Genomic DNA, 19,614 nt, shown 5'->3' on the forward strand with positions numbered 1-19,614 from the left:
CACTGCCTATGTAATCTGTTTTTTTAAAATATATATTCTATTTCTTATTGTAATTTATAGTTTTTATTATGTATTGGAATCTACTACTGTCTCAAAACAACAAGTCTCACAACATATACCAGCGATATGAATCCTAATTCTGTTTCTGTGCAGTCTAACTCTATGATTTTACATTATATTTTACATTTTTTTAAAAGTGAAAGACATTTTTGCTTATTCCTTTATACACAGTGTGGGACAGATCTCATTGATTTACACATATACGTACAGTATAACTGCTTTAAATCTAGTCTAGCAAATGACTTCCTGATCCCTTTACAGGTTTGGGTGATGAGTCATCCCTTGGGACTGTTTGTGTCTGAACCTGTGCGTAGTGAAAGTTTGGTTTATTCCCCAGACTTGATGGCTTTGGTGTTCCACCACCTGAGGTTGGCACTGGAACCAAGTCGGACACATCCTCATGACTAATGACTCACCTACAGCAGAGGCTGAGGTTGTGGTACAAATTCCAGCTGTATATCCACAGACCAATTTAATGTGTGGGCTAAGGACTCAAACACCCTTGCTTTGATTTGCTTTGAAGGGGCCTTCGTTCACCTTCGTATCAAAGGGACATTCTTGATTTAGTGATCGTTGTTCAACTGCAGAAGATAGATCGACTGGTTGAGTGGTGTCACCATAGCAACATTGCACTCATCATCAGTAAGACCAAAAAATTGACTCTGGACTTCAGGAAGCGGAGGTCAGGAGAACATGCATCGGTCAGCAGAGGAAAGGGTAAGCAGTTTTAAGCTCTGGGGTGTCAATAACTTGGAGGATCTATCGTGTGCCCAACACATTCACACAACCATGAAGGAGGCACACCAGCAGCTCCACTTCATTAGGAGTTTGAGGAGATTTGGTATCTCACCAAAGACTTTAGCAAATTTCCACAGATGTACAATGGAGAATATTCTGACTTTCTGCATCACATTCTGGTATAGATATTTCAATAGATTTCAACAAGTACATTCAATGTCAGAGAAATGTATACAATATACATCCTGAAATTCTTTTTCTTCGCAACCATCCATGAAAATAGAGAGGTGCCCCAAAGAATGAATGACAGTTAAATGTTAGAATCCCAAAGCCCCCCCCAACTCCCCCCTCCCACACATAAGCACCAACAAGGCAACGACCCCCCCACCCCCACCAGCAAAAAACATCAGTGCCCTCCACTGAGCACTCAAGCGTGCAGCATGGATCAATAAAGACACAGACTTGCAGTGCCTCAAAGCCTACTCATTCACCCGTAATTCGACATACCACAACGCACAAGATCACAAGAGGCTGCCGAGAGTTGTAGGGTCATCACGGGCATGAGCTTCCACACCATTGAGGAGATCTTCAAAAGGCAATGCCTCAGGAAGGCGGTGTCCATCATGAAAGGCCTTCACCATCCAAGATGCACCCTTTCTGTCTTACTACCATTGGAGAGACGATAAAGGAGATTGAAGACCCCCACTCAACGATTCAGAAACAGCTTCCTCCTCTCTGCCATTGGATCTCTGAGCAATCCACAGACCCACTATTTTATTATTCACCTTTTATACTATTTATTCATTTTTGCAATGAATAGTAATTTTTATGGCTTGCACTGTACTGCTGCGGCAAAGCAACAAATTTCATGACATTTTACAGTGAAAATAAACCTGATTCTGATTCTGAAGCCAAAAGTGATTCAATAAGGATTTGAGTCATGTTCTCTTCAGCTCAGAGCAGTGACATGGAATTTAGTGAAATCTAGCAGCAAACCAATCAGAAGGAACACTTTTGTCCTTGCCTGGAGGAACCCCATTTAAATGATTTTATGCTCTTAAAATTGAGGAGCTTGGTGAGCCTATTGCCGTACTGGTGCACATCTGCTTTTGGGGCTGAAGTATTTCCTTTGGTCTGTGTCGAGTGGGTCGATTGGGGTGGAGTGATGAAACAGCCATAGTGATTCGTTTCCGTGAACCCAATCGTTGATCTACAGAAAACCCCGAGGAAGAAACATAAACAACCAATTTGCCAAGGCTTTCTGAAGACTCCTTATCATATTTGTAACAGTTGTGTAGTGGTTATGCGACTGGGCTCTTTATACAAAGAGCAAGAGTTCAAATCCCAGCAGAAAAGGATGAATATTTTGCTTAAAAATAAACACTGGACTCCTGAAATAGATGTTGTGTTTTGAACTGTCACAGGAAGATCAGAACCAACGTGGCTTAGAAAGCGTTGAGCCAGTTATTGGAAAAGGTTTTGATGTAGATAGGAACTTGAAGTTGGTACAGTGTGCAAAAGGGCCTGTTTCTATAATGTATGACACTATGACTCTAGTAAAATAATGTTTCAGTTAATGTGACCGAAAAAGATTGTCATAAAGTCTCAGGTGGTTCATAAGTGAATAAGGTTTTCCCATTTGACATTGCTTTGGCTAAGTTGTATTATGGTCCGGTGAAAAGGTTTTGTTCGCATACTATCCCAGGCAGTAGTACATCGTGGTAGTGAAAAACAAATGGAACGTAGAACCTAGACTGCAGATGTCTGAATGTAAAATGTGACACTCAAAACGCTGGAGGAACTCAATGGGTCAGGCACAGCCCTTTCATCAAGACTGGGAGTGCAGAACTGATTGTTGCAGGCACAGGAAAAGTGCAGTGCAGGGAGACAAATAAAACCCGAGGGCCACGTTGATGTAGTTTAACAGTTCAATTTTACTCGCTGAACGTACATATCCAAGGTATAAATGCCATGAAACTTAGATTCTTGCAACAGCAGCTGAGTACATTACAACATGACATACATCAATTGCATAAATATAAATGAACATAACTTATACACAACCTACATGACAGGAACAAAAATAAACATAATGATGTCAGTGCAAGTTAGGGAAATGTAGTCTGAGGTGGAAATAGGATTTTTCTGCTCAATTGAAGAGCCCGATGTCAGAGGGGAACAAGCTGTTGTTGATCCTTGAGCTGTGGGCCCCCTGCATGTCCCCCTGATGGCAGCAATAAGAAGGGGGCATTGACTGGATGGATGTCGCCTTCCTAAGACACGGCCTCTTGGTGATTTTCAGCCAGTTTTCCTCTTTAGCGTATAATATGTCCTGAATAGGAAATGATCACATTTCCTGGAAAGAATATTCTTTACCCTGATGAATATAGAATAATGCTAAAGGAACAAATTTAATTTTTTCCCGCTGTGTAAGTGGAGGAAGAAAAACGAGGAGAGAAGAGCTCCCTCAGGCACTTCAGTTGGAGTTAACAAACCTTCACCACTACTATCTGCATCGTTCGGACTCTCTCCTCCTCCTGATCAGAATCAGAATCAGCTTTAATATCACCAGCATATGTCATGAAATTTGTTAACTTTGCAGCAGCAATACAACATAATACATAATATCAGAGAAAAAATATGGACATGTATATATAAAATAGTTAAATTATATAAGTAGTGCAAAAGACAGAAATAAAGAAGTAATGAGGTAGTGTTCATGGGTTGAATGTCCATTCAGAAATTGGATGGCAGAGGGGAAGAAGCTGTTCCTGATTCACTGAGTGTGTGCCGTCAGGTTCCTGTACCTCCTCCCTGATGGTAGCAATGTGAAGAAGGTATCTCCTAGGTAATGGGGGTCCTTACTGATGGATGCCCCCTTTTTGAGGCACCACTCCTTGGAGATGTCCTGGATACTACGGAGGCTAGTACCCAATATAGAGCTGACTAATTTTACAAATCTCTGCGGCTTACATTGATCCTGTGAAGTTGCTCCCCCACCCACATACCAGGTGGTGATTCAGCCAGATAGAATGCTCTCCGCAGTACATCTGTAGAAATTTGCGAGAGATTTTGGTGACATACGAAATCTCCTCAAACACCTATAGCTGCCGTCTTGCCTTTTTTATAGCTGCATCAATATGTTGGGTCCAGGCTAATCCTCAAACATGACACCCAGACACTTGAACTTGCTAACTCTCTCCACATCTGATCCCTCTATGAGGACTGTTGTGTGTTCCCTCGTCTTGTCCTTTCTGAAGTTTCTTTGGTCTTACTGACATTGAGTGTAAGAGTGCTGCAGTGTCACCACATAACTAGCTGGTATATCTCACTCCAGTACACCCACTAACCACTGTCCAAGGTTCTGCCAGCTGTGGTTGTTTCACTAGCACATTATAGATGGTATTTGATCTGTGCCTAGCCACACAGTCGTGGGTATAGAGAGAGTAGAGCAGTGGGCTAAGCACACACCCCTGAGGTGTGCCACTCTTGATTGTCAGCAAGGTGAAGGTACCATTTCCAATCCGCACAGATTGTGTTCTTCCGGTTAGTAAGTCGAGGATCCAGTAGCAGATGGAGGTACAGAGGCCCAGGTTCTGGAGCTTTTCGATCAGAACTGTAGGAATGGTGGTGTTAAATAGTCAATAAACAGCATCCTGACAGAGGAATTCGTATTGTCCATAAGATCCAAGGCGGCATGGAGAGCCAATGAGATTGCATCCGCTGTGGACCTATTGTGGTGATAGACAAATTGCAGTGGGTCCTGTCCTTGCTGAGGCAGGAGTATATTCTACCCATAACCAACCTCTCAGAGCACTCAGTCGGTGAAGATGTGAGTGCTACTGGATGATAGTTGTTATAGTTGATAGCAGCTCACCCAGCTCTTCTTGGGCACTGGTATAATTGTTGCCGTTTTGAAGCTCCCAACTGTAGCAGTGGGAGATTGAGACTGTCTTTGAACACCCCCGACGGTAGCGTGATGTTGGGTTTTGTTTTGTAGGAAGCAATGTCTTCCAAGCTCGTCCAGAGTTGATGTGCATCCAGTGTCACCCCCAGCGCCTCCCAGAATTGCTTCCTGGTTCTTGAAATAGCCCTCTGCAAGTCATACCCGCCGTTCTTGTACAGACCTGGATTGCCAGACACGAATGTCACGAATCTGGCCCTCAGCAGACTTCGAACCTCCGGGTCCATCCATGGCTTTTGATTTGGGTATGTACAGTAAGTTCTGGCAGGCACGCTCTCACCCACATAGATTATAATGAAATCAGTGACAGCTGTGACGTACTCATTCAGACTCGTAGATGACTCCCTGAATATAGTCCAGTCCACTGATCAAGCAGTCCTGTAAGCGTTCCTGTGCCTCCCTGGTCCATATCACTACTGGTGCTGCAATCTTCAGTCCCTGCCTGACCTCAGGGAGTAAAAGTAAAACCAGGTGATCAGACTTCCCCCTCAATGTCATTCAGTCTCTCTCTCTGTCCTGGTCAGACATCCCACCCCAATGTCATTCAGTCTCTCTCTGTGTCCTGGTCAGACATCCTTCCTCAGTTTCATCCTGTCTCCCTCCGTCTCCAGATCAGACATCCCTCCTCAGTCTCATTCAGTCTCCCTCCATCTCCAGATCAGACATCCCTCCTCAGTCTCATTCTGTCTCCCTCCATCTCCAGATCAGACATCCCTCCTCAGTCTCATTCAGTCTCCCTCCATCTCCAGATCAGACATCCCTCCTCAGTCTCATTCAGTCTCCCTCCATCTCCAGATCAGACATCCCTCCTCTGTCTCATTCTGTCTCCCTCTGTCTCCAGATCAGACATTCCTCCTCTGTCTCATTCAGTCTCCCTCCATCTCCAGATCAGACATCCCTCCTCTGTCTCATTCTGTCTCTCTCCGTCTCCAGATCAGACATCCCTCCTCAGTCTCATTCTGTCTCCCTCCATCTCCAGATCAGACATTCCTCCCTTCACTCTAACCCTCCTCCTGCAACTTTAAGCATGTTTGTTTTCTCATCCTTTCTAGCTCCAGTAAAAGGTCTTTTATTTGAAACCTTAATTCTCTCTCTGCAGACCCTGCCTGACCTTCAGAGTGTTTCCAGCATTACCCTCTTTGGTAGGGCTCATCTTCCACATGAACGTACCAGCCCAGAGGCCATTGCCTTAGCTGTGGGTGAGACTTTGCTGAAAACATTTAATAATAGCTTAAAGCTTCATCTTGCAGTCTTGTGTACACTTCTACCCCTTGTCCCCCCCTCCTGAGCTCCTGACACAGAAAAAACAACGGGAAAACTCTTTGCTGCTCTGCTTGTACTTAAGAAGATTCTGGCTCAAAGTCAAAAGGGGTGATGACGCTAATGGGAATTCAAAGGAAAGACTTACATTTCTATAGGCCTTGCTCACAATGCCAGGACATTTCAAAACACTCCACAAACAATGACATGTCCTTGAAGTGTAGTCATTTTTATAATGAGACAAACAGTTTTTACACAGCAAACTCCCTCATGAGGTAATAAAATAAACAATCAAATAAAGACTTGGCATTGACCAGGAGCTGAGAGCCAGGGTGCTGGGGAGCTGTTTATCATATATGAGGGGTTCTTTTATGTTCACAAGAGGGCAGGGGGAGGCTATGAATTTTGTGTGGGCGATATCTGCGTTCCCGACTCTCTCTTTCTCACACACACACACACTCACACAAAGGTGTGACGGATGGGCGTTTGCAAGACCGCAGCCCTCTTGTTACCCTGGCGAGGTGACCTCCAGCTGTTAAAGGGTGCCATTGCTGACAGTGCAGCGTGCACCCTCAGTGCTGGAAACACCCAGTAAGTCAGACAGCATCTGTGGAGGTAGGTCTGGAATCCTTCATTGCATGCAGGTCCTGAAACACTGACATTTCAGATATCTAGTGTTCCTTTTGATCCCTTTTTCAGTGTGGACCAGCTCTTATGCAGGGAGATCCTTTTGACAGGGCCATGGCAGACTGCAAGGATATCCCGCAGCTGGGAACAGTGAGAGGAGCGACGGTCAACAGCCTTTTACTGGGGCAGTTCTCTTCCTCTGCTCACTTTGGGTGAACTCTACACAAGTTAGCTGACATGGTCGCCAAGATATGATCTCAGTGTGCGGATCCCGCACTAATGCAAGGCCTCTCATTCTCACGGACTGCCCTTGCGCAGAGGATGATACCCGAACAGTGAACACAGTATGTCTCTCCTGCAGTTGGCAGCAAGCCAAGGTCTTTGTATCCACCCTCGAGAATCAGTTAGAAGAACCACAGACCAACACGGTTACAGATTCTAGCAGCTCACAGTCATCTTGGCCAATAAGAAGGACTCCTGACTTCACTGTCTACCTCTTCATGACCCTTGCAGCTTATTGCCTGCCAGCACTTATCCTTTTCTGTTAACTGTGACACTTCATTCGGTATTCTGGGACAGCTCCCTCGGACACTCAGCTCTCAGCTGTGGCTCCAAGTCGCAGTTCGCATGCGACGGGGCCACACCCAGTACACCGCTTCCGGTTAAACCAGGAGAGGATGGTCGGCGTGCCTCATATCCTGCCAAGATAGGGACATGCCCATCCTAGCGTGCAAAATTAGCTCCGGTGGACAGGGCGGATGAGATCGAAGAGAGATCCAAGTCGGAATCCAAAAGCGGTTCTGCAGTGCTTTGTAGAGAGTGAAGGGCGAGATGAGGCACAGAGAAGTCATGGTCATCCATTGCAACCGAGGAAGACCCCAGTGACCACTGGACCTGGACTCCTGAGATCGACAGAGCTGAACTGCGACAGCTTTAACACTTTAAAAGCTCTCCCTGTCATTCTCAAACAAAATGAACGACGGGCAACCAGCATGTACTGACGAGGTGAAATGATCTGAGTGGTAGGAAAAACAATGATTTTCACTGTACATTTGACAATAATAAACCAATTTACCAACATAGCAGCAACACACACAAAATGCGGGAGGAACTCAGCAGGTCTGGCAACATCAATGAAGGGAAATGAACAGCCTGATCTGCTGAGTTCCTCCAGCACTTTGTGTGTTGCTCAAGATTTCAGAAACTAAATCTGTTTTACCTATTTACTATTTCATTAATCTTACCATTTGAAAATTACTAAAGGCTCCATGTGATGTTGTTTGTCTTCCATTTCATTACTCTCCCTCTTCCATCCTATACAGATGAGCTCACACAGCTTTCCTAGCTTATTTCCCCATCCCTTGCTGTGTAAACCAATGCAGAGTCCATTTTCGGCAATGTCTAAAGTCCGTATCTTTGTGTGAAAGTCATTGAGCAATGTAGACAAAGTGCTGGAGGAACTCAACAGGTCAAGCAGCATGTATGGAGAGAAATGAACAGTCGACATTTTGGGCTGAGATCCTTTAAGCTGACCTCCACCATTTGGTGTGTGTTGCTCCAGATTTCCAGCATCTGCAGAATCTCTTGTGTCTCTAGAAAACATTTAATGTCCTTTGCTCACTGTCACCTCCTTTGTCCTTCAGTTCTGGCCTCCACAACTCCACCATGAGCTTTCCTCTGTGCTGTCCTCAGCTCTTGAATTCCCTTCCCCAGCCTCTCAACCTCCCTTTGCTTCTTCTGCTTGATTCCATTTCTGAACTACATGAAGTTCAATGGGAGTCCTATGAAGCATCTTACTTAATAACGTTACACAATTGTGAGTTGATGTTGGCTGTTTCCTCAGTCATTATTCTCACCAGTCTGATGTTTTTGTCAACACTGCTTCAGCTTTCAGTTTTGCTCCTAACAATGTACTTCCTTCAGCTTGCTGGCAAAGAATAATGTTGGAATGGTCTAACATCTAGACTTTTGGAGTCTTTGCTTCTCCTTGGTTTAGTGCCACCAGGTGTTGACTGTAATTCAGAGGGTCATTAGGTCAGCCAACACACACAAAATATGGCACGTCATTTAAATATGGACTCAGCACTTCAGGCAGCATCAACAGAGAGGAATAAAGAGACGACATTTCAGGCTGAGGCACTTCATCAGGACTGGAAAGGAAGGGGGATGAAGCAAAAATAAAATAAGGTGGGAGGAGGGGCAGCATCTGCATCTGCAGAGCCTCTTGTGTTATTGAGTCTGACAGTTGTGAGTTCAAATCTCACAAACTGAGGGAGTTGCTGACCAGATGGAGGTGGCGTCTTTTGGGTGAGATATTAAATCACGGGAACCTTTCCGCTTTTGCAGGGAGGTGTAGGGAGCCCAGAGCATCACACAGGGAACTTCTGTTTGCTTCTGAGCTGATACCCACCCCTCAACCAACAGAGCAAGAAAGCAGGAGAGACAAGGGACTGCAGATGCAGGAATCTGCAGCACTGTACAAAAGGCCGGCAGTGGGTAAGGCTGAGGACAGACCTCTCCGTGGAAATGGGAACAAGAGTGAAACTGGCACATTAAAGCTGACTGGGTAACCACTTTGCCAAGCACCTATGCGCTCTCTGACACAGTCACTTTCTTCACCCTGGTCATTCCCACAGCACATCTACATCCTCAGCTTCCTCCACTGCCAGGTTGAGGCTAAATATAGACTAGAAGACCAGCATCTCATGTTCTGCCTGGGTAGTCTACAATTCAATTGAATGAACCTTGAATTTCTGGTAGAGATGCAACCCCTGTCTCTTTTTTCTCTCCTCCTGGATCTACCCAGTTCCTGCTACACCAGCCCCCGTGCTCCACCCACTCCATCTTTTTATTATGCACACACTCCTCCCACCAGTCCTGTCTGCCTTCCACACCTCTCTTCATGATTCCATGCTCCATCTTCCTCCCCTCCAGATTCAACCATCAGCTGCCCCTTAGCAGCACACGGAAAATGTTGATGAAAGGCTTTGGCCCAAAACATTGACTGTTTATTCCCTTCCACGTGTGCTGCCTGACCTTCTGAGTTCCTCCAGCATTTTGTGTGTGTTGTTGGAGACTTCTGGCATCTGCTGCATCTTTTCTGTTCATTATCAGTAGCCCACTCTCCCCATAGATGCTAGTATTCCAACTCTCGTGTAGATACCACTTCCACTGTTCCCACTCTCCCCTCCTCCATTCATCTATCAAAGTTCAGAGCAAATTTATTAGCAAAGTACGTATGAGTCACCCTATACAACCCTGAGATTCATTTTCTTGTGGGCATATCCAATATATCCATAATAGAATTTGTAACGGAATCATTGAAAGATCACACCAACTTGGGTGTTCAACCGACAAAAAACAGTGCAAATACAAAAAGAAATAAATAACAATAATAAATAATTAATCAATAAAAATTGGGAATGTGAGAGGAAGAGTCCTTGGAAATAGTTGATAGATTGTGGGAGCATTTCAATGATGGGGCAAGTGAAGCTATATCCTTTGGTTCAAGAGCCTGATGGTTGAGGGCTAATAACTGTTTCTGAACCTGGTGGGGTGGGTCCTGAGGCTCCTGCACCATCTTCCTGATGGCAGCAGTGAGATGAGAGCATGTCCTGGGTGATGGGATCCCTGATGCTGGAGGCTGCTTTCCTGTGACAGTGCTCCGTGTAGGTGTGCTCAATGATAGGGAGAGCTTTATCTGCGATGGACTCTTCTTTTGGTAGGATTTTCCGTTCAAGGGCTTCTGCCAGGCTGTGATGCAACCAGCCAAAATATTCTCCAGTACTCACGTACAGAGGTTTGTCAAAGTTTTAGATGCCATGCCAAATCTTTGCAAACTCTTCGGGAAGTAAAGGTGCTGCAACACCTTTATTATAACTGCACTTAGATGCTGGGCCCAGGACAGGTCCTCCGAAATAAGAACACCAATGAATTTAAGCTTGTTGACCCTCTCCATCTCTGATCCCCGATGAGGACTGGCTCATGGCCCTCTGGTTTCCTCCTCCTGAACTCCATAATCAGCTCCTTTGTCTCGCTGACAATGAGTGAGTGATTGTTGTTGTGACACCACTCAGCCAGATTTTCAATCTCCCTCCTATATGCTGATTCATCACCACCTTTGACCTGGCCTACTACAGTGGTGTCATCAGCAAATTTGAATACGGGATTGGAGCTGTGCTTAGCCACTCAGTTGTAGTTGTAAAGTGAGTAGAGCGGAGGGCTAAGCACACAACCTTGTGGTGAACCTGGGCTGATGGAGATCGTGGTGGAGATGCTTTTACCAATCTGAATTGACTGGGTTTGCAAATGAAAAATCAAGCATCCAATTACACATGAAGGTATTGAGGTCAAGGTCTTGAAACATATTGATTAGTTTTGAGGGGAAGATGGTATTGAATGCCAATCTATAGTCGATAAAAAGCATACTGATATATGCATCTTTGCTGTCCAGCTGATCCAGGGTTGAATGAAGAGCCAATGAAATGGCATCTGCTATGGACCTGTTGGTCTGACAGGCAAACTGGAGCACAGCCAAGTTGCTTCTCAAGCAGAGGTTTCATCAGCAGCCTCTCAAAACACTTGATCACTCTTCTTGGACTCTGGAATAAATTAAGTCTACTTGAAGCAGGTGGGTACCTCAGAAGTGAGAAGATTTGAAGTGAGAGATTAACGATCTCAGTGAACATTCCAGCCAGCTAATCAGCACAGGTCTTTAGCACTTGGCCGGGTACCCTACCTGGGCTAGATGCTTTTTATGGGTTCACCCTCCTGAAGTCTGCACGCACGTTGGCCTCAGAGATTGAAATCGCAGGATCATTGGGGACTGAGGGAGTTTCTGATGGTTCCTCTATGTGCCAGTTTAAAGCGAGCATAGAAGGCATTGAGACCTGTTGTTGGCTAATGCACTTCATTTTACTTTATAAGAGATGATAACATCCAAGCCCTGCCATAACTGTCGAGCATTCTTCATTGATTTAAGTTTAGTCCAGAATTGCCTCTTCACCGGTGAGATAGAAACATAGAAACATAGAAAACCTACAGCACAATACAGGCCCTTCAGCTCACATAGCTGTGCCGAACATGTCCCTACCTTAGAACTACCCAGACTTACCCATAGCCCTCTATTTTTCTAAGCTCCATGTATCCATCCAGGTGTCTCTTAAAAGACCCTATCGTTTCCGCCTCCACCACCACCACTGGCAGCTCATTCCACGCACTCAACACTCTCTGCATAAAAAACTTACCCTTGACATCTCCTCTGTACCTACTTCCAAGCACCTTAAAACTATACCCTCTCCTGCTAGCCATTTCAGCCCTGGGAAAAAGCCTCTGACTATCCACACGATCAATGCCTCTCATCATCTTATACACCTCTATCAGGTCATCTCTCATCCTCCATTGTTCCAAGGAGAAAAGGCCGAGTTCACTCAACCTATTCTCATAAGGCATGCTCCCCAATCCAGGCAACATCTTCTCTGCACCATTTCTATAGTTTCCATGTCCTTCCTGTCATAAGGCGACCAGAATTGAGCACAGTACTCCAAGTGGGGTCTGACCAAGGTCCTATACAGCTGCAACATTACTTCATGGCCCTTAAACACAACCCCACGATTGAAGAAGGCCAATGCACAATATGCCTTCTTAACCACAGAGTCAACCTGTGTAGCAGCTTTGAATGTCCTATAGCCTTGGACCCCAAGATCCCTCTGATCCTCCACACTGCCAAGAGCCTTACCATTAATACTATATTCTTCCATCATATTTGACCTACCAAATGAACCACCTCACCTTTATCTGGGTTGAACTCCATCTGTCACTTCTCAGCCCAGTTTTGCATCCTATCAATGTCCTGCAGTAACCTCTGACAGCCCTCCACACTATCCACAACACCTCCAACTTTTGTGTCATCAGCACATTTACTAACCCATCCCTCCACTTCCTCATCCAGGTCTTTTATAAAAATCATAAAGAGTCGGGGATTCAGAACAGATCCCTGAGGCACTCCACTGGTCACCAGCCTCCATGCAGAACATGACCTGTCTACAACCACTCTTTGCCTTCTGTGGGCAAGCCAGTTCTGGATCCACAAAACAATGTCCCCTTGGATCCCATGCTTCTTTACTTTCTCAATAAGCCTTGCATGGGGTACCTTATCAAATGCCTTGCTAAAATCCATATACAGTACATCTACAGCTCTATTTTCATCTATGTATCTAGTCACATCTCAAAAAATTCAGTCAGGCTCGTAAGGGATGACCTGCCTTTGACAAAGCCATGCTGACTATACCTAATCATATAATGCCTCTCCAAATGTTCATAAATCCTGCCTCTCAGGATCTTCTCCATCAACTTACCAACCACTGAAGTAAGACTCACTGGTCTATAATTTCCTAGGCTATCCCAACTCACTTTCTTGAATAAGGAACAATATCTGCAACCCTCCAATCCTCCGGAACCTCTGCTGTCCTCATTGATGATGCAAAGATCATTGCTAGAGGCTCAGCAATCTCCTCCCTCACCTCCCACAGTAGCCTGGGGTACATCTCGTCTGGTCCTGGTGACTTATTCAACTTGATGCTTTTCAAAAGCTCCAGCACATCCTCTTCCTTAATATCTACATGCTCAAATCATCCCTACAATCACCAAGATCCTTTTCCATAGTGAATACTGAAGCAAAGTACTCATTAAGTGCCTCTGCTATTTCCTCTGGTTCCGTACACACTTTCCCACTGTCACATTTGATTGGTCCTATTCTCTCATGTCTTATCCTCCTGCTCTTCACATACTTGTAGAATGCCTTGGGGTTTTCCTTAATCCTGTCCGCCAAGGCCTTCTCTTTGCCTCTTCTGGCTCTCCTAATTTCATTCTTAAACTCCTTCCTGCTAGCCTTATAATCTTCTAGATTCCTATCATTACCTATTTTTCTGAACCTTTCATCCACTTTTCTTCTTGACTAGATTTACAACAGCCTTTGTGCACCATGGATCTTGTACCCTACCATACTTTCCATGTCTCATTGGAACGTACCTACTCAGAACCCCACACAAATATCCCCTGAGCATTTGCCACATTTCTTCCATCCGTTTCCCTGAGAACATCTGTTTCCAATTTATGCTTCCAAGTTTCTGCCCAATAGCCTCTTATTTCCCCTTACTCCAATTAAATGTTGCCCTAACTTGTCTGTTCCTATCCCTCTCCAATGCTATGGTAAAGGAGATAGAATTGTGATCACTATATCCAAAATACTCTCCCCCCACTGAGAGACCTGACGCCTGCCAGGTTCATTTCCCAATACTAGATCAAGTACAGCCCCTCCTCTTGTAGGCTTATCTACATATTGTGTCAAGAAATATTCTTGAACACAACAACCTCCACCCCATCTGAATCCCTCATTCTAGGAGATGGCAACCAATATTTGGGAAATTAATATCTCCCACCACAACAACCCTGTTATTATTACTCCCTTCCAGAATCTGTCTCCCTGTCTGCTCTTCAGTCCCTGTTATTATTGAGTGGTCTATAAAAAACACACAGTAGAGTTACTGACCCCTTCCTATTCCTAACTTCCAATCAGAGAGACTCTGTAGACACCCCCTCCATGACTTCCTCCTTTTCTGCAGCTGTGACACTATCTCTGATCAACAGTGCCATGCCCCACTTCTTTTGCCTCCATTCCTGTCCTTTCTAAAACATTTAAAGCCTGGCACTTGAAGTAACCATTCCTGTCCCTGAGCCATCCAAGTCGCTGTAATGGCCACAACATCATAGCTCCAAGTACTGATCTACGCTCTAAGCTCATCTGCTTTATCTATAATACTCCTCACATTAACATAGACACATCTCAAACCATTGGCCTGAGTGCATTCCTTCTCTGTCACCTGCCGATCCTCCCTTTCACACTGTCTCCAAGCATTCTCTATTTGTGAGCCAACCTCCCTTTCCTCCATCACATCAGTTTGGTTCCCACCCACCCCCCCAGCAATTCTAGTTTAAACTCTCCCTGATAGCCTTTGCAAACCTCTCCTCTCCAGAAAGATGTCTTTCTGGAGATCATACTTGTACCTCTGGTAACTTTCTTGGTCATCAGACTTGAATGCCTCTGATCTGGCCCTCAGCAGATTGCAATTCAGTAGATTCAGCTAAAAAGCTGAAACTCTATATTCAGCTCTATAGCTGAATCCATCAATCAGCCTTCCATCTTTATACACTGGCTGTCTTCCTTCTACAAGTAAGTTGAAATAAAGTGTCTCAACTCGAAATGTCAACAATCCATTTCCCTCCATAGATTCTACCTGACCCTTTGAGTTCCTCCAGTATTTAGAATGAGGAAGTCTTTTTATGAGCGCTTGTGGTGTTCAGTTGTACATCTAGGAGATCATACTTCAAGGAGAATTGGTTGAAAGCATTTTGGAACATTATGAAAGGCCTTATATGAAAGCAACCTCTTGCTTTCTTTCGTTGTGTTGGAAGACTGCTTTATTATCATTTATTTTCCCTTGAATTCCTGAGCTGAGTCCAATCTTGTTGAGGAAACATCTCACTCTCTGATCCACAGACGGAGGTAGATGGTGTTCAGATCTGCACTGCTCCGTCTGATATTCATATACTTTTTGTACTGAAAGCTCACCAAGTGCCTCTATTTCCTCAGGAGGCTAAAGAACTTTTGCATGTTACCATCAACCCTTCCCAGTTTTTATCGATGCACCACAAAAAGCATCCGATTCAGATGCATAACGGCTTAGCATGGTGACTGATCTGTACATGACCTCGTGAAGTGGCAGAGCTGTGGCATAACCCAGCACATCGTGGAAACCAGCCTCCAGCCTCTCCTCTGTGTGTGTGTGTTTATATTTCTCCCTGACTTAGTAAAGCAAAGATACCACCAACCCTAGATGGTCCCGCTTCTCTCCTCTCCCATGAGGGAGAAGATACAGAAGACAGAAGAAATGTATCACCATGCTCAAGAACAATTTCTATTCATTTGTTATCAGACTCTTGAATGGACCTCTTGTACGACAAGATGGACTCTTGACATCACATTCTACCTCATTATGATGTTGCACTAAATTATTTATCTGCACAGAACTTTCTCGGAGGCTGTTACACATTATTCTGTATTCTGTTACTGTTTGACCTTTTTCTGTCTCAATACACTGTGTAATGATCTCATCTGTATGAACAGTATGCAAGACAAGCTTTTCACTGCATCCTGGTACATGTGACAATAGTAAACCAATTACAATATTACGATTACTTATGACATATAAAAAGGAACATGCAGTCTTTCAAGGCAATACAGTTCACAAAACAATCCAAAAGTTAACTTGTAGGTTGAATCACTGCTAATGAAGGCAAATGCAACATTAGCATTTATTTTGAGAGGACTAGAATACAGAAGCAAGGATACAATGCTGAGGTTTTAAGAGGCATTGATCAGATAGCATTTGGAGTATTGTGAGCAGTTTTGGGCCCCTTATCTAAGAAAGGATGTGCTGGAGCGAGTCCAGAGGAGGTCCATGAGAATGATTGTAAGAATGAAAGGGTTAACATACTAGGTGCAATTGATGACTCTGGGCCCGTACTTGTAGGGGCTTAGAAGAACAAGACGGAATCTCATTGAAACCTATCAAATATTGAAAGGCCTAGATAGAGTGTGTTTGGAGAGAATAATTCCTATAGTGGAGGATTCTAGGACCAGAGGGCACAGTCTCAGAATGGAAGGATATCTCTTTAGAACAGAGTTGAGGAGGAATTTCTTTAGCCAGAGAGTGGTGAATCTGTGGAACTCTTTACCATAGACGGCTGTGGAGTCCAAGTCATTGGGTACATTTAAAGTGGAGTTTGATAGGTTCTTGATTAGCAAGAGTGTCAAAGGTTATGGGAAAAAGTTTGGAGAATGGGATCAAGAGACATAGAATGATGGAATGGCAGAACAGATGCAACGGAGGTAGAATGGCTTAATTCTGCTCCTATGCCTCATGGTCTTTTGATCTTATCAGTCTCATTCTACCATTTGTCACTGTGAACTGTTCTTTCTCACACACCTGAATCAGAATCAGATTTAATATCACTGACTTTTGTTGTTTTGTGGTAGCAGTAGAGTGCAATACATAATAAAAGTGATAAATTATAATCAGAAATATACATATAACATGAAATTAAATAACCAGTACAAGAAGAGAGCCAAAAATAGTGAGGTAGTGTACATTGTCCATTTAGAAATCTGATGGTGGTGGGGATGAAGTTGTTCCTGAAACAGTGAGTGTGTGCCTCCTCCCTGATGGCACGTCATCGGTTTTTGAAGGTGTCCTTGATGCTGGGGAGGCGAGTGCCCATGATGGAGCTGACCGAGTGTGCCACTTCCTGCAGCTTTTTCCAATCCTGTGTGGAGGTCCCTCCGTGCTGGATGGTGATGCCATTTGTTGGAATGCTCTGCATGGTACACCAGTAGAAATTATCTAGAGTCTTACCAAGTCTCTTACAATTCTTAATGAAATATAGTCACTGCTGTGCCCCTTTTTTTTTGTAATTGCATCATTGTGTTAGGACCCAGTGGAGATCTTCAGAAATGTTGACAACCAGGAGCTTGAACCTGCTCATCCTTTCCCTCTGCTGATCCATTGAGGAGGACTGGCACGTGTTCCTTTGACATCCCCTTCCTGAAGTCCATGATCAATTCCTTGGTCTTACCGACCTTGAGTGCAAGGTTGTTGTTGCAATAGCACTCAATCAGCTTATCTATCTCACTCCTGAATGCCTCCTTGTCACCAACTGAAATTCTGCCAACAATAGTAGTGCCATCAGCAAATTTGTGGTTGATACTTGAGCTGTGCCTAACTACACATTCATGTGTTTAAAGAGAGTTGAGCAGTGGGCTAAGTACACATCCTTGTGGTGCGCCAGTGTTGATTGTCAGCAAAGAGGAGATATTGTTTCTGATCTGCACTGACTGTGGTCTCTCAATGAAGAAGTCAAGGATCCAGCTGCAGAGGGAAGTACAGAAGCCCAGGTTTTGGAGCTTGTTGATTAGAACTGAGGGTGTGATTGTGTTGAATGCTGAGCTGTAATCAATAAATGGCAGACTGATGTAGATATTGTTATTGTCCAGCTGATTCAAGGCCGAGTGGAGAGCCAGTGAGATTGCATCTGCTGTAGACATATTGTGGGGATAGGCAAATTGCCAGATCCTGGCTTAGGCAGGAGTTGATTCTAGTCATGACCGACCTTTCAAAGCACTTCATCATAGTAGATGTGAGTGCAACTGAGCAATAGACATTGAGACAGCTCACCCTGCTCTTCTTGGGCACTGGAATGATTGTCACCCTCAGGAAGCAGGTAGGAACGTCGGACTGCAGCAGTGAGAGATTGTAGATGTCCTTGAAGACTGCCAACAACTCATCGACCCTACCCTGATTCTCTCACCATCAGCCTGCACCACAGGCAATTTACAGAAGCCAACAATCTACCAGCCGGCATGTCTTTGGGATGTGGAAGGAACCTGCAACTTGTTGGAGAGGCCTATGTAGTCTCAGGAAGAATGATTAAAATTCCACGCAGACACGCGGGGCAGCAGCTCTATCAGATGAGAGCACACGATTCATTAGCTTCCATCTTAAAATTACACAATCTTTTCAGGAAACACTTCATTAAATAATGACCAGTAGAAACCACCCATCGACTATGTCTATTCTTCCCACCACCTTGAAAAAGCTGGCAACATAGTCAAAGTCAAAGTCAAGTTTACTGTTATGTGTACAAGTTTGCAATGAAAACTACTTGCAGCATCGCGCACACATACCGTCATCGAAGCATCACTCTGAAACAATAATGTGACAAAAATAAAGATCACAATTAGAGCAAAAAAGTCAGTTTCTGTGCAAAATGGAGAAAATGGTGATCTTTGATCCTGAAAGCATATAACCAGAATCAGAAATATTATCACTGATATAGAAAGGTAACATTTACTGTTTTGTGGCAGTAATGCTGCTCAAAGACATAAAATTACTATAAATTACAAAAATAATTAAATAGTGCCAAAAAAGGAATAATGAGGTAGTGTTTATTGGTGAGTGGACTATTCAGAAACCTGATGGCAGAGGGGAAGAATCTGTTCCTGAATCACTGAATGAGTAACTTTGAGTTGGTATACCTCCTCTCCAATGGTAGTAATGAGAAGAGGGCATGTTCAAAATGGTCAGGGTCTTTAGTGATGGCTGCTGTCATCTTGAGGCATTGCCTCCTGAAGCTGTCCTCGACGGTGGGGAGGATTGTGCCTGTGATGGAGCTGGTAGGGTCGACACCCTCTGCATCTTTTTGTGATCCTGTGCATTGCAGGCTCCTTACCAGTCAGTGATGTGACCGTTCGGAATGCTCTCCGCCTCCGAAGCTGCTGAGAGCTGTGGACTCAGCCACCCATCTCCATCATCAATGGTATCTGCATGAGATACTGCCTCAGGAGTACTGCTGGTCTCAAGGCCTGATTCTGTCCCACTGTTATCAGCCTATTGAACTAGACTCTGGACCTTACTAACTACCTCGTTATGACATTGCAGATAATCATTTGTCTGCACTCTACTTTCTCTGAGACTGTAGCATTTTATGCTGCATTGTGTTATTATTTTCCCTTGTAATACCTCAGTGCAATGATGTGATGAAATGATCTGTATGGATGGCACATCGGTGCATATCACAGTAATAAAACAACTTTGAATTTACCAGTTTGCGCAGCAGTCATGGTGTTGCTAAACTGCAGTGATTACGGTTATGCTGGTTGGTTCAAGAACCAAATGGCTGAACGGAAGTAGGTGTTCTCAAACCTGGTGACCTGAGGCCTCAGTCTTCTGGCCCAGATGGTGGGGTCTTTGATGATGGCTGCTATCTCCTTGGGGCAGCACCTTTTGTGGCAATTACTGATGGTGGGAAGAGATAGTTCTGTGACGCTCACTATGAGGGTGATTGATAAA

Source organism: Hypanus sabinus, chromosome 9 (assembly GCF_030144855.1).
Source record: "Hypanus sabinus isolate sHypSab1 chromosome 9, sHypSab1.hap1, whole genome shotgun sequence".
Taxonomy (NCBI): Eukaryota; Metazoa; Chordata; class Chondrichthyes; order Myliobatiformes; family Dasyatidae; genus Hypanus; species Hypanus sabinus.